General features: G+C 41.8%; 2 protein-coding genes across 2 annotated transcripts in view; one reads left to right on the top strand and one right to left on the bottom strand.

Moving 5' to 3' along the window:
• The window catches only part of VASN (vasorin), a 40,817-nt gene extending 32,628 nt beyond the window's left edge, over nt 1-8,189 (bottom strand). The window contains exon 1 of the mRNA XM_089683342.1: nt 7,889-8,189. The gene's annotated coding sequence lies outside the window, so the exon portion shown is untranslated. The remainder of the gene's footprint in view (nt 1-7,888) is intronic.
• The window catches only part of CORO7 (coronin 7), a 304,171-nt gene that overhangs the window by 208,385 nt on the left and 80,496 nt on the right, over nt 1-15,290 (top strand). The window lies entirely within an intron of this gene.

Genomic DNA, 15,290 nt, shown 5'->3' on the forward strand with positions numbered 1-15,290 from the left:
TTAGTTATATTATTACAACAGCTCCAATAAGGCCCCGTTCACATTGGTGCGCTTTTCCAGGGTGACAAAAGCGCATGAAAACTATTCCCTATTAAATCCTATGTAACTGTTCACACTGCAGATGCACCGTGCTTGAAGAGTCCTGCATGTTGTATCTTTGTTGTCTTTTTTTAAAAGTGCGCTGAAAAGGCACCTTCCATTGTAAGTCAATAGGGATGCATCAAAAGCACATCAGTGTGAAAGGGCCCTGATGCTCATTTCTTCATGTTTTATCCCTCTAGAGTGGAATTAGTCATTTCAAAAAATGCTGACAGGTAGGCTTTTAATGACAGAAGAGACTGTGTATGTCTCTCCTGTCATAAATACGCCTTTCTGCCTGTCAGTGTTTATTTTTTTTATGAGTGTGCATTGAGCTGTGCATGTATAGCTGAACGTACATTCTAAAGACGACGTAACTCCAGTGCGGAGTTGCGTAATCCCAGCTCAGCCAATCAAGAGGCCAAAGTCTTCCAACCTAGAAGATGGAAGTGCCAGTGATGGAGGGGAGCGCTGTCCTAGTAGTGCTTATGGGGATTGCACTAGATTGTAAGCTCTAACGGACCCTCTGTTCCTCTTGTACCAAATTGTATTGGAACTGTAATGTCTGCCTTCATTTTGTACAGCGCTGTGCAAACTGTTGGTGCGATATAAATCCTGTATAACAATAATTAGGTAAGTCTGCCATAATATACTAATATTCTGTTCATACTAGCACATTGTGGCAAAAAGTTCCAAAAATGTTCTTTTTTTACTTCAACTTTACGGCTCATTCACACCATGATGAGATGTCCGTTTTTCTACACGCATTCTGCATGGGAACAACAAAATCAATCGTTCTCTATGTGTCCTGTTCACATCACAACACTAGTATCACATGCAGATTTTTTCTGCGCAGGAATCTGCAAATGTGTATTAAACCTATTGAAGCATGCATGAAAACTGATTTTTCTGCAAGTGAAATCTGTGCATCAGTTTCCATCTGTTTTTCTGCATGTATGCTGTGAACGAGGCCTGAAAGACCCTGGAAGTACAAAACTGTTGACTCATCAGAAATGCACTCAGATTCTAATTCTTATTGTAGGCTGAGAACATACAGCATTTTGGGGGACTGAGTGGTGTCAGCCCTCCCTGTTGTCTTTTGCTTACCTACTCTAACACCACCCACACACTCTCAGATCTCTACAACATTATTATTATTATTATACAGGATTTATATATTATTATTATACAGGATTTATATATTATTATTATACAGGATTTATATATTATTATTATTATACAGGATTTATATAGCGCCAACAGTTTGCTCAGCGCTTTACAATATAAGGGAGACAATACAATTACAATACATTTCAGTACAGAAGGAATAGGAGGGCCCGGCTCGTGGAGCTTACAATCTAAAGGAACATTATTATTATTACAGGTACTTATATAGCGCCTTCAATTTACACAGAGCTTTACATATTTATACTGTGCATTCACATCAGTCCCTAACCCTCAAGGGGTGTACAATCTAAGGTCCCTAACTCACATTCATACATACACATACTAGGGACAATTTAGACAGGATCCAATTAACCTACCAGCATGTCTTTGGAGTGTGGGAGGAAACTGGAGTACTCGGAGGAAACCCACACAGGCACAGGGAGAACATGCAGACTCCAGGCAGGTGGGGCCATGGCTGGGATTCGAACCAACGATCCCAGTACTGCCAGGCAGAAGTGCTAACCATTTAGCCACTGTGCTGCCCACATAAAGAATAAGCATTCTATAGTTCAAAACAAGAAGGCATGGTTCACACTGATGCGATTTCAGATGCAACTTTGGATTCACTGAATTGCTTGACAGTGAAAATAACATTGCTTCCAATGGTGCCTGTTCACATCAGTGCAGCACAGCTGTGATGTGATTTGGGAAAGGGTCCTGTGCTATAAATGTGAGAGCTGTTTGAGGTAACACAGCACAGTTCTGAATTTCTCAATGGAATAATTAACAGGCTGAAAATGAGCAAATGAGAGATGTTCATTGTTAGGGTTTACTTCAAGTCAAAGGTAGATAACCAGAGCCTCGCTAGTTGCTGTGGAACTATAAGAACCAGCTTGTCCCAATCTTTGTCAGCTTTGCAACACACTTTATGATAACTGGAGTAAAAGTGTTGCTGTTGCTTGTTATGGGCAAATTACCTATATTACTAGAAAGAGAAAATCTGACTTGTTGCCACCAGCAGTTGCTCATGAGAGAGGACCTTTGTTCTTGTAGCAGATTCTGATCGTTGCTTGTAGTGATTTGGCAGTCTGTGGAACACTAATGAGTATGAAGAATTGATCAGAGTGTGCCTAGGAAAACTTATGATGATGGAAATCCTATACCAATGGTCTCCAAACTGCGGCCTTTTGCATGTCTTTTTCTGGCCCTTGACCACCTTATTCCTGCCACTGACACCAACAGTGGGGCACTATTCCTTCTACTGACACCAAAAATGGGGTATCATTCCTTCAACTGACACCAACGATGGGACATAATTCCTTCCACTGACACCAACGATGGGACATAATTCCTTCCACTGACACCAACGATGGGACATAATTCCTTCCACTGACACCAACGATGGGACGTAATTCCTTCCACTGACACCAACGATGGGACATAATTCCATCCACTGACAACAAAAATGAGGCAATATTTTTCCACTGACACCAACTATTTCTCTCACTAATACTAAAGATTGGGCATTGTTTTCTACCGCTGGGCTCAGTCCAGCCCCCTAAAGTCGGGAGGACAGTAAACCTTCTTTAGAAAGTTTGAAGACCCCTGTTACATATTATTACAGAGTTCAAGGCCCTTAAAAAAATAGTGTGCAGACAATAACCCAGCCATTTCCATTAGTGGCCACATATCCTCCCTTCATATACCCAGCTAAACCCATTGTCCCTGAATTCAAGGGATATTCACAAGTTAAGATCTGCCCCGGAAAATGTTTAACAGGATTCTCCCTGGTTCATTGTTTTTACCTCTTGTCTAATAAAATTTGTTCTTTTCTCTCTTTTCTGTATTTCAGTCCTATCTTAAAGTGGCACTATGGAGAAAATTAAAAACATGTACGATGCATTCTGTCACTGCCATTAACCCTCGTACTACATGCTACTTGTGTAGCTTACTCCATAAGGAGCCATTTGTAACATTGTTTCACCAATTATTTGCTACACCTAACAATAATGAACAATTTTAGTAGCAGAATCGAGGCGCTAAAAATCTCTGCAGCTGTAGCCTATTTAGGTGACTACTAGCTAGCAAAATCTTAAAATCGCATGAGTAGCCCTAGGCTGATGTCAGACGGGGAATTCAGTTGCTAGCAACAAATCACCATTGACAGGTTACCTAAGAGGCTTCCTGTCTGCCCCTATGGAGTCTCTTCTTCACTAGCTGGAGCAGCAAAGACTTGCCAGCAAGAAGGCAATTCCAGAGGGACTGATAGGCTGAATATTAGTGATTTTGTTGTTGAGGATTTGTCACTAATGCAGAATTGCCCATTTGAAAGCAGTCCTAGGGATACACGCAAGTTCTGTTTGAGTTCCCCTTGTAACATAGTTTTATTACCTCTTGATCCTGCCAGTAGATCCACTATGTGTCCACCTTCTTTAACAGAGTGACATTGCTTTTCAGTCTGCAGTGAAATCGGGAAGAAACGTTGTCACCCTGGGGATTGGTGTAATCTTAAGATAGCCATACATGGCTCAAATTTCATCTTATTTAGCAGGAATTGTCTGGAATTCGAGTCATGGGTGGCCCTGCTGGTGTCCCCAAGCTCAGCAAAAGTCAATTTAAAAATTGGCATGGCCAGGCAGAAAATTGTCAGCTGAACAGTAGCTTCATCCTATCAGATGCAGTCACTGTCCGGGTATTCAGACAGCAACGGGTTTTGCTATTGTCTGAAAGCAATAACCAACAGTGGAGATTTCTCCATTTTTGCTGCTTAGCATGAATGGGGGCAGGGTAATTTCTCTTATTCGGCCATGGGCTGAATGAGATAAATGTACACGTGTGGCTACCATTAATGGGCATGTCGTTTTAGATGAACTTTAGGTGAGTGACAAACAGAATAATAAGCAGTTATAGTAATTGTTTTTTGGTAAAAAAAACAAAACAAACTGAATAAAAGGTGACTTCTCACCTTGTAGAGTAACGGATTGGCTAAGATTTCTTATTAAAGCAGTGAAGCCCGGGGAAAGCAAGGGATCAGAAACATTGTCATTTTTTGGAGGATGCTGATGTTTAATTGCAAATTATCTTTTTTCTTTTAGAAAAGTGGGGGGCAAACTCTGGCCCTCCAGCTGTTGTGGAGCTTCAATGCCCATCATGCTTCTGCTTGTGGGAGTCATGCTTGTAACTGTCAGAATCTTGCAATGCCTCATGGTACTTGTAGTTCCACAACAGCTAGAGGGCCTATGTTTACCCACCACTGTAAGTGACTTCAGCTGTGACTCTGCTTAATTGCCCATCATCTTCTGTCTTTTAGAGACTCCAGCTTTGACTCTGCCCAATTGCCCATCATCTTCTGTCTTTTAGGGACTCCAGCTGTGCCTCTGCCCAATTGCCCATCATCTTCTGTCTTTTAGGGACTCCAGCTGTGCCTCTGCCCAATTGCCCATTATTTTCTATCTTTAGGAACTCTAGCTGTGACTGCCCAGTTGCCCATCATCTTCTATCTTTTAAGGACTTCAGTTGTGACTCTGCCCAATTGCCCATCATCTTCTGTCTTTTAGGGACTCCAGTTGTGACTCTGCCCAACTGGCCATCATCTTCTGTTTTTTAGGGACTCCAGCTGTGACTCTGCCCAATTGCCAATCATCTTCTATCATTTAGGGACTCCAGCTGTGACTGCCCAATTGCCCATCATCTTCTATCTTTTAGGGACTCCAGCTGTGACTCTGCCCAATTGCCTGTCATCTTCTATCTTTTAGGGACTCCAGCTGTGACTCTGCCCAATTGCCTGTCATCTTCTATCTTTTAGGGACTCCAGCTGTGACTCTGCCCAATTGCCCATCATCTTCTATCTTTTAGGGACTCCAGCTGTGACTCTGCCCAATTGCCTGTCATCTTCTATCTTTTAGGGACTCCAGCTGTGACTGCCCAATTGCCCGTCATCTCCTATCTTTTAGGGACTCCAGCTGTGATTGCCCAATTGCCCTCGTCATCTTCTATCTTTTAGGGACTCCAGCTGTGACTCTGCCCAGTTGCCAATCATCTTCTATAATTTAGGTACTCCAGCTGTGACTGCCCAATTGCCAATCATCTTCTATCATTTAGGTACTCCAGCTGTGACTGCCCAATTGCCCATCATCTTCTATTTTTTAGGGACTCCAGCTGTGACTCTGCCCAGTTGCCCATCATCTTCTATCATCTAGGGACTCCAGCTGTGACTGACTAATTTCTATGGCGATTCCTTGCAAGTCTCACTTTTTCCGTCATAGGTTTTTCATTTGCTTTATGCAGATTGCAACATCAGGAGTGAGACTGGAAGATAACGAGGCAGAGCTAGAGAACTATAGTTGGCATGGAACATAATCATCTGCTAAAAACTAACGTGTAGGCTTTGTGTTGACGGACCCTTTAGCTATGATCTGACAGTTTAGTTTGCATACCTGACAGTGATTTTGCATTGGAGAACTGTCCCTGCAAAGCATTATGGGATGTACACATCAGTAGACGCCTTTATTATTTGTTTATTTACCACCACATTGTAAAATCTGCATCCTAGAATAAACATACACATTGAGTAGTGTACACTGTCCTGAATCTCTATGGCTGTAAGTAGGGGTGACTGACAACTCATGGGGCCCCTGGGCAATAGGGGATCATGAGGCCCCCAGGCAATAGGGGATCATGGGGCCCCTGTGTCCTTGCCCAAACTCAAAAAAGCCTATGAAAAAGGTACCAGGGGCATCTCATGGGGCCCCCTACTGACCCCAGGCCCTCGGGCAGAGCCCGAGTTTCCAAATGGTCAGTCCACCCCTAGCTGTAAGTATTGATGGAGAGATGTACACATAACAATTTCCCCTATATAATTACACTGGTGTCCTATGAAACATTCCTTACCGGCCACTTTGTAGATGGCAGCACTTTGTATATAACTTATACTACCAGTGCGGTATACATGAGGAACACCTCATGTAAAGGTTTTGGGGTTAACTTTAGGTGACTGGGTTGGTTCTTCAAAAAGTTTTGTACACTGGGACTGTTCACACCTAAGCATTAGATAGCAACATTATTAAATCATTTCCTGGGAAACGTTGCGTATTTGTGCTTTAAGTGTTGCAAGATGAACACAGAATACTACAGATCGCGCTTACAATATGTTTATTCAATTGGTATAAAAGTATATATTTTTTTATTTTAACATTGATCCTTAATAGATTTATCTTCAGTACTATAGATCTAATTACAATATGTTTTGTTAAACTTGTGTGTACATATACATTTTCTGTATTTGTATGCCTGCTCTTTATTCTTTAATCAGTAAAATCATAAATTACTGGTATTTACAGTTTTTATAATTAAAGCTCACTCTTTCACAGATATAAACATAAAATGCCATAGATGCTATTATACTATGTTTTGTTAATTTGTATACTATTTATTTATATTAGATCTAAAGCTAAAGTACTATAAATTGTATTATATGTTTTGTTAGGTAGTATATAAGTATATTTATTATATCTTTAGGACTGCTTTTTAATAGATTTACATTTATAATCCTATAAATCTATTTATACTTTGTGGATCAAGTGGGTGTTTATGTATACTTTTTCCACCCTATACATATATATATAAAAACATAAAGGACTATAGAATTCCTACTTTGTTTATTAAGTGGGTGTATATGTATGTTTCTATATTTTTTCAACTATACACATATAGATGTAGGATCCATGCGCACTGGCTTAAAAAAGCACCTGCACTCTTGGAAGAAAAAAATTGCTAATTTTGAACTTTTTTTGTACTATTATTTAGGAGTGTTAGCGGGTTTTTTTTCTTCCAGAAAACCTCTCTCAAAAACTCAAAACAAGGGTTTTTTTTTCCTGCCTGTAAACGCCGAGCTTCAAAAAACACCTCCAGATTACCTAATGTGAATGGACACATAGGATAACATTCGTTGCTTTTACAGGCAAAGCTCTAAATTCCTCTAGGAGCAACGTTTTTTTAAGCCAGTGTGCATGGAGCCATAAACGTAAAGACCTCTAGGACCTTGACAGATAATAATTATAGACATAATAATGGTAGAATCAGATCGTTTTAATTACTAGAGACATTTCCAGGGACATGCAACAAGCATCCAATCAGAATATATCTTGAAAGTCTGACTCCAGCAGACTGAATGCTGATTGGTTGCTATAGGTTACTGCAGGATTATTGTTAGAATACCTTTTTTTTTATTGCAAAAAGCTGAAGATGTTCTAAGGACAGAGCTTCAAATTTGATGATTTGCACAATCAGAATCTCATTTGTGTTAGGATCAGTGTCTTCCCATCCCTAGGTTAGTTAGGAATACTCGTGTATACAATGTTGCATCTTCCAAAGCAATTGATAACTCCTGGTCTAATGGAGATTGTTGTGGTCTGTAGACCACCATGGATGTACTGTGTTTGATTTGCTGAGTTAGACTAACTTGGCATCAAAGTGTCCCTAGAAATCCTTTCTAAGATGTTGGCATCTAGACATCGGTAGCATTACTGAGCGTTCACTGATGGAAGAAAAAATATTCAGTTTATGCAAGCCCAGCCTGAGCAGATGCCAAGGATGCCAATTGTCATATAAGACCAGTAAATGAGAAGGTAGAAGACAGACTTACAGTTCCGCCTGGATCAGTGTGGGATTCTTAGTAGCCAAATGACATCCAGATGAGCGAAGTCTTGGGATTTGCAGAGGTGAACGTTCCTCCTCCGCACTTCACACCTCCTTTCTCTCCTGCAAAACTTTTCTGAGCAGCTTTTGTCCTCTCAGACTGTTCTGAATTCTTTTCATCAAACTTTTCTCCCTGTCTTAACTTTTTTCTTCCTCCTCCAGCCCCTCCTTGCCGTGTCCTGCTCTTTGCTAGTCTCCTTCACTGGCTCAGTCTTTCTGGCTGGGGAAGTGATAGTTTAGCTATTCCTATGCCTAGGGCAGTGAAGGCGTCACCAGTAGAGAGGCAGGACTAAGCTTCCTTCTAATGTTTCCTAGCCAGCTATTGGCCTGAATTAACCCCCCTGTGTCCTACACCTCTCCTCCCACCTACACCTTTTTCGGTGACCCTGTACCTTCAGCTGGTCCAGAGATGCTGCAACTGCAAATCTCCCATCTGTAACCTTTTTTCTAACTCATAGTTTGCTTAGAGGGACCTGCACGCGCCAGACTGCAGGGATAGATATGAATATTGATTATTTTTATCTGCCAAAACTATCACAGTGAACTTTAAAACTGCCTACAAAGATTAGTCATCTGGGTTGTTCATCCAACAATCCTTCTAATATAAGGCTGGCCCATAGAGTGATTTTTTTTTTCAATCAGCATCTATGGCCAGCTTAAAGAGGAGCTGCTGACTTTTAATATAAGGACACTTACCTGTCCAGGGATCCAGTGATGTCCTCACCTGAGCCAATTCTTCAATTGGCTTCGAGTGCAGGTGCTGGCATCTTAAGTAAGGGAAACCAGCAGTGAAGCCTTGTGGCTACACAGCCAGTTTCCTTCTGCGCATGCATGAAGCTTACTGCGCTTTGTGAATGGGTTGCAGTCTGGGACATTTCACAGGTCCCAGAAGGCTGTGGGGAAAGGAGGGGGGTTAACCTCCGTGTCAGATCGCCGCGGCGCATCTGACTGGAAGTGGGAGCGGGTATCTGTCAAAACCAGGTACCTGCTCCCTCCCCCCCCCAAAAAAGTGCCAAATGTGGCAGTGCAGGGGGGGGGCAGGAGGAGGGAGACCAGCAGAACTTCCCCTTTTAGGTGAAGTTCCGCTTTAAGGTTCATCTACATCTACAAACACGAGTTCACATTGGGCAAAGGTGCATATTTGTGCCTATGACAGGGTCAGGACTGTGGTGGTGGCCTGTGTCAAATGAAACACCAAAATTCGCTTTTTCCAAACACTGATCCTGCCAATTCATCTGTATGCATCAGAAGCTCAGACTTTGCTCAAACTTCAAATGAATAAGTTCAAAGTCTTCCAAATGCCTGACACTGATTTTGGGTGTCTTTCTTCATGATCACCACTGGAGGAAGAGAATTCGGCTGAGACTTATCTACCTTCAGTCAAAAGAGCAAATCCAAAAATGCAGACTGCTACATTTGCGTAATGAACTCCTCTGGTAGGAGCGACCCATCTGATAGAGGAATCAACAAATATCATTGAAGAAAGCACAGCTCAAATACATCAAGAAAGGCTTAAGGAGCCAGCAAATGACCATCGACATTGTGAAAAATATTGCCACCAATCCCCAAAGATGGAAGCATTTCATAGGAATCCAGTAACACCCACAGCAGTATATTCATTGAAAAGACGACCTACTCCCCAATCACCAGCTAGGGATTAATAGATAAAGTCCTCAGAGGAAACAATTGTGAACAACCAGATCCATTTTGGGCAGTTCAATTTTTCTCACAAACATACTACCTTTCCCCATTTGGTCTATAAACTACCTGACCAAAGAGAACTTATCCTTAATGGTGGCTATACACGCTTCATTTTTTCCCCCAATCAATGTACAATTGATTAATCAGATCATGAGATTACAGGTGGAAACAGAGATGCGATTGATTACTTATCATCGTTAGTTATGATCGTATCTTAACTGTCAATAGAAATTTACTTCTCTATGTGTGGCATACCTAGGGGATAGGTTACTGACAAAAAATCAATTTTATCCATCAGAAGAGATCGTTGAGAAAAGAAAATGATCATTTATCGTAGCATGTGTGGCCTCCATAACGTCTGTAGGCATGTTAATACTATGATTAAAGTAGTATTAAACCAATTTAAAAAGTACCACTCTGTAAGGCTTGGTTCATACCAGGGGCGGACTGACCATTCGAGCACTTGGGCACTGCCTAGGGCCCAGGGTCACTAGGAGGCCCCATGTGTGCATTCTGGTGGCTGGTGCGAGAATTGCATCAGTTCCCGCACCCTGCAGCCGAATCATGCTGATAGGCACCCCCAAGCAGCTCAGCCCACAGTGGGATTGTGGGTGCGGGAATCAAATGGGAAACTGCCTGGTCAAAAAGACCAAGCGGCTGCGTTTTCAAAAAGGCGCATGCACCATTTTTTGCGCGGAAATACGGGCACAGCAGCCCATACAAATGAATAATAGTGTGAACCAGGAATAAAAATATATGGAACAAATATTGGCAACAAGGAAAAAGTAAAGAAAATCTTTATTGGAAACGAGGAGTAAAATGTTCCACAACCTACACTAACGTGTTTCAGTCCAGAAAAGACCTTATTCATTGTCTGGCTACAACAAACTGAAGACACCAATATATAGCAGACCGATCATACCACTCACCTCCTATAATGCAAATAAATAATCAGCTGCCATTAGTATAGATACACAGCCATAATCATTCGTAAAAAAATACAAAATACAAAAATACCAAGATATTGCGGGAGCATATCAAGCCTTTGCAACATATAATATATTTAAAAGATAAAAAGAGTATAAGAATAGAGGAGGGTAGAAAACACAAACCACTTATGGCAAAAGGTGGACCAATAGTTAACCCAAATGCAGATCATGGTCCCAACTGAGGTTTCAACCAAGAGGTGACCTGGTCCGCAATCAATGTATCCACCAAGCCTCTCTCTGCAATAATCTGTTTTTACAGGCCATAACCACCACAAAAACTGAAGCACAGGTTGGCAAAAAAAATCAGTACCATGATAAATAGAAGATGTTGGTATCAAAATGAATTGGCATACAAGAATGCAAGTAAAGCCAGGTACAGCTGGGGCCAAATTTCAGTCTATGTGTAGCCCAAACTGTTTAACAGAAGTCGATTGTTAGATCAACATCTAAGTGCCCGGTCATACCGGTGCGATTACAGGTGCGATTAGCGAATTGAAATTGCATCTAATTATTGTGAACGTCAGTGTCTTAACATGAGCGATTTGCTGCAGCGCGGTTCCTAAAGTAGTTCTTGCATTACTTTTTCTGCAATTTCGTTGCGATTTCACATACATAGGATACAATGAAAATCGCACTGCAAATTGCAAGAAATTATTGAAAATCTTCACAAGTAGCAATAAAGTCTTCAGAAATCGCACCTGAAATTGTGCTGAAATTGCACACAAATCGCACGATTTTAAATTGCAGCAGTGTGACCAGTGACTAAAAGACCCACTGAAAAACCTTCTTCAGTCAGGGGCTTAGAGCCAATTAACTGCAGTGCTGCTCAGTGTATTCTGACAGTGAAGAGTCCCCGCTGTCAGAATACAATATCCCTGCTGGGGGTGGGATTCCTACATCGACTTCGTTTGTGTGGATGCAGGAATCTGTTGATTTTTTATTTTCATTCAGCCCACTGGTTGAGCTAAAAAACTAGTCATGTGTACCGATTTAGATTTGGACGCTTGAGTTCGCACCTGAAGTTTAAGTATTGCAGTTTTTACATAGTTACATTGGTCCAGCTTGGACTAATGTAAGTAGGCTAGTGCCATACCTGTGGGATCCCCATGGAAGTTGGAAATCACTGTAGTAAGAACCTCTACCACAGTCCTTTCCACTAGCCACTGGATCGTGTGCTGAGTGGCTGCCCTTTTGCATTATGAACACAGGAGGTTGCTTGCTCAACACATGTGCCCTTTCGGGAACACTTTGCATGTGCTCAGTAGATGCAAAGCCTTGTCCAATCAGAGAACACTTTTCATTCTTTGAGAGAATGCAAAGAGTTCTTTGAACAGTGCCTGTGCCTAATGAGTGACCTGTGTTCAGTTAGCTGCAGGGACCCAGAAGGCATCAGCAATTAATGTAGTAGCTGTGCCTACTACAATGATTTCCAGCTTCTACAGGTATCCCAAACTTATGGCACATGCATACTTGCAGTGGTCCAAGCTGGGCCATTGTAACTATGTATGAATTTCCACAGCTGGAATTCAGCTTTAAAGCGGAACTCCACCCATAAGGGGAACTGCCACTTGTTTGCCTCCCCCCCACCCCCTCCACTGCCACATTTGGCATTTTTTTGGAGGGAGTGGGTACCTGGTATTGACAGGTGCAGTGCCTTGAAAAAGTATTCATGCCCCTTGAAATTTTCCACATTTTGTCATGTTACAACCAAAAACGTAAATGCATTTTATTGGGATTTTATGTGATAGACCAACACAAAGTGGCACATAATTGATAATTGTGAAGTGGAAGGAAAATGATAAACTGTTTTCAAATTTTTTTACAAATAAAAATCTGAAAAGTATGGCATGCATTTGTATTCTGCCCCTTTTACTCTGATACCCCTAACTAAAATCTAGTGGAACCAATTACCTTCAGATGTCACCTAATTAGTAAATAGAGTCCACCTGTGTGTACTTTAATCTCAGTATAAATACAGCTGTTCTGTGAAGCCCTCAGAGGTTTGTTAGAGAACATTAGTGAACAAACAGCATCATGAAGGCCATGGAACACACCAGACGGGTCAGGGATAAAGATGTGGAGAAGTTTAAAGCAGGCTTAGGTTATAAAAAAATATCCAAAGCTTTGAACATCTCACGGAGCTCTGTTCAATCCATCATCCGAAAATGGAAAGAGTACTGCAAACCTACCAAGACATGGCCGTCCACCTAAATTGACAGGCCTGGCAAGGAGATCATTAATCAGAGAAGCAGCCAGTAGGCCCATGGTAACTCTGGAGGAGCTGCAGAGATCCACAGCTCAGGTGGGAGAATCTGTCCACAGGACAACTATTAGTCGTGCACTCCACAAATCTGGCCTTTACGGAAGAGTGGCAAGAAGAAAGCCATTGTTGCAAGAAAGCCATAAGAAGTCCCGTTTGCAGTTTGCGAGAAGCTATGTGGGGGACACAGCATACATGGAAGAAGGTGCTCTGGTCAGATGAGACCAAATTGAACTTTTTGGAATAAAAGCAAAATGCTATGTTTGGTGGAAAACTAACACTGCACATCACCCTGAACACACCATCCCCACCGTGAAACATGGTGGTGGCAGCATCATATTGTAGGAATGCTTTTCTTTATCAGGGACAGGGAAGCTGTGGCAAGACTTTAAAATTGCTGCTCACAGACGCGCTCCATCCAATCTGACAGAGCTTGAGCTATTTTGCGAAGAAGAATGGGCAAAAATATCACTTTGTAGATGTGCAAAGCTGGTAGAGAAATCCCCAAAAAGACTTGTAACTGTAATTGCAGTGAAAGGGGGTTCTACAAAGTATTGACACAGGGGGGGCTGAATACAAATGCACGCTTTTCAGATATTTATTTGTAAAACATTTTGAAAACCATCCTTCATCTTCACAATTATGTGCTACTTTGTGTTGGTCTATCACACAAAATACTAACAAAATACATTTACATTTTTGGTTGTAATATGACAAAATGTGGAAAATTATAAGGGGTATGAATACTTTTTCAAGGCACTGTACCTGCTCTCATTTCCGGTCGCTTTGCTGCGGCACCCCTTCTTTCCCCACAGCCTACTGGGACATTTCATAGGTTCCGGAAGACTGCGGGAACATTTACAAAGCACAGTGCAGTAGGAACCCGGCTGTGAAGCCGCAAGGTTTCACTTCCGGTTTCCCTTACTGAAGATGCCGGCACCTGCAACCGAAGCCGATTGAAGAATCGGCTTGGGTGTGGACATTGCTGGATCCCTGGACAGATAAGCGCCTTTATATTAAAAGAATACAAATACTGTAGCTGCTGACTTTAAATTTTTTGGGGGAAAGCGTGGAGCTCCGCTTTAATAACGCTTTAAAGTTGATCTCACATCTATTTGCGCATGTTTCAATGTATGTTCACCCTTTAATGCACCACAATGCATACATTTGCATGCAAAGATTGTGCTTTTGGGAAAATATAGATCCGGTATGCTTTTTGGTACATGGACACATGTTGAGGACTCATAGGAAATGAATGAGCGTAGGTATAACAATGCATTTTGATCCTTCACATGCATATAGGGGTTAATTGACTCTGAAATTCACTCCAACTATGTGAACAGGGAGATGAATCACCCACTGACATATTTTATATACTGTATGGAATTTCAGTATTACAAAGTTGGGGATCTCTGCAGTCTGATGGCCAGAAACAGCAGTGTGTAATTTGGAATAAATGGTTTTGTGAACCTTCTGTGGTGGATGCAATGCAACCAAAAAGAGGACATTGCTATGGCCCCACTCACTAAGGATTAAAGCCATTGTTTTTGAATTTATGTTGGAAGTGATGATAAATACAGCTCAGTATAGACATCAGGGAACAGTCGGAGGTGCATGTGAGATCTGTCTCAATGGCTGCAGGTACCGCATCTCTCTGAAATTGGAGCACAGTGCTCACCTGAGCAGCCTTGTTTTGTCTATGGAGAAAGGAAGAGGAAGAAGCATGTAGACAGTCTTGGCACAGCATGTGTCGGGAGGAATAACGGATCAGAAAGGGTTTTCTAGCCTGTCTGACCTTTTGTTCAACAAAAGCAATCATTTAGGCCCTAAATAAATTTAGGGCCTTCGATTTCTGTCTCATAAATATTAGATTTTTCTGTGTCATTCCTATCAGTAGACTTCATCTAATACAACGATCAGTCATAATGTTATGACTACTGGCAGGTTAAATGAAAAACATTATCTTGTTACAAAGGCATCTGAAAATGGGTGGGATGTATTAGGCAGCAAGTAAACATGTTGTCCCTGAAGAGGGCATTGCAGTTTGTTGTGTATGAGGCTGCATAGCCACAGACTGTTCAGGCTGCCCATGCTGACCCGTGTCCACAGCCAAAAGCACCTACAATGGGCATGTGAGCATCATCACTGGCCCACGGAGCAATGGAAGAAGGTGGCCTGATCTGATGAATCACACTTTCTTTTACATCATGTGGATGGCTGGGTGTGTGTGTCCTTTACTTGGAGAAGAGGTGGCACCAGGATGCAGTATGAGAAGAAGGCAAGCTGGTGGAAGCAGTGCGATGATTTGGGCAATGCTGTGCAGGGAAACCTTGGGTCCTTCCATTTATGTGGATATTAATTTCATAAGTACCACCTACCTAAACATTGCTGCTGCCCAA

Source organism: Staurois parvus, unplaced genomic scaffold (genome assembly GCF_062004578.1).
Source record: "Staurois parvus isolate SC_StPar_1 unplaced genomic scaffold, SC_StPar_1.0 ptg000018l, whole genome shotgun sequence".
NCBI classification, from domain to species: Eukaryota; Metazoa; Chordata; class Amphibia; order Anura; family Ranidae; genus Staurois; species Staurois parvus.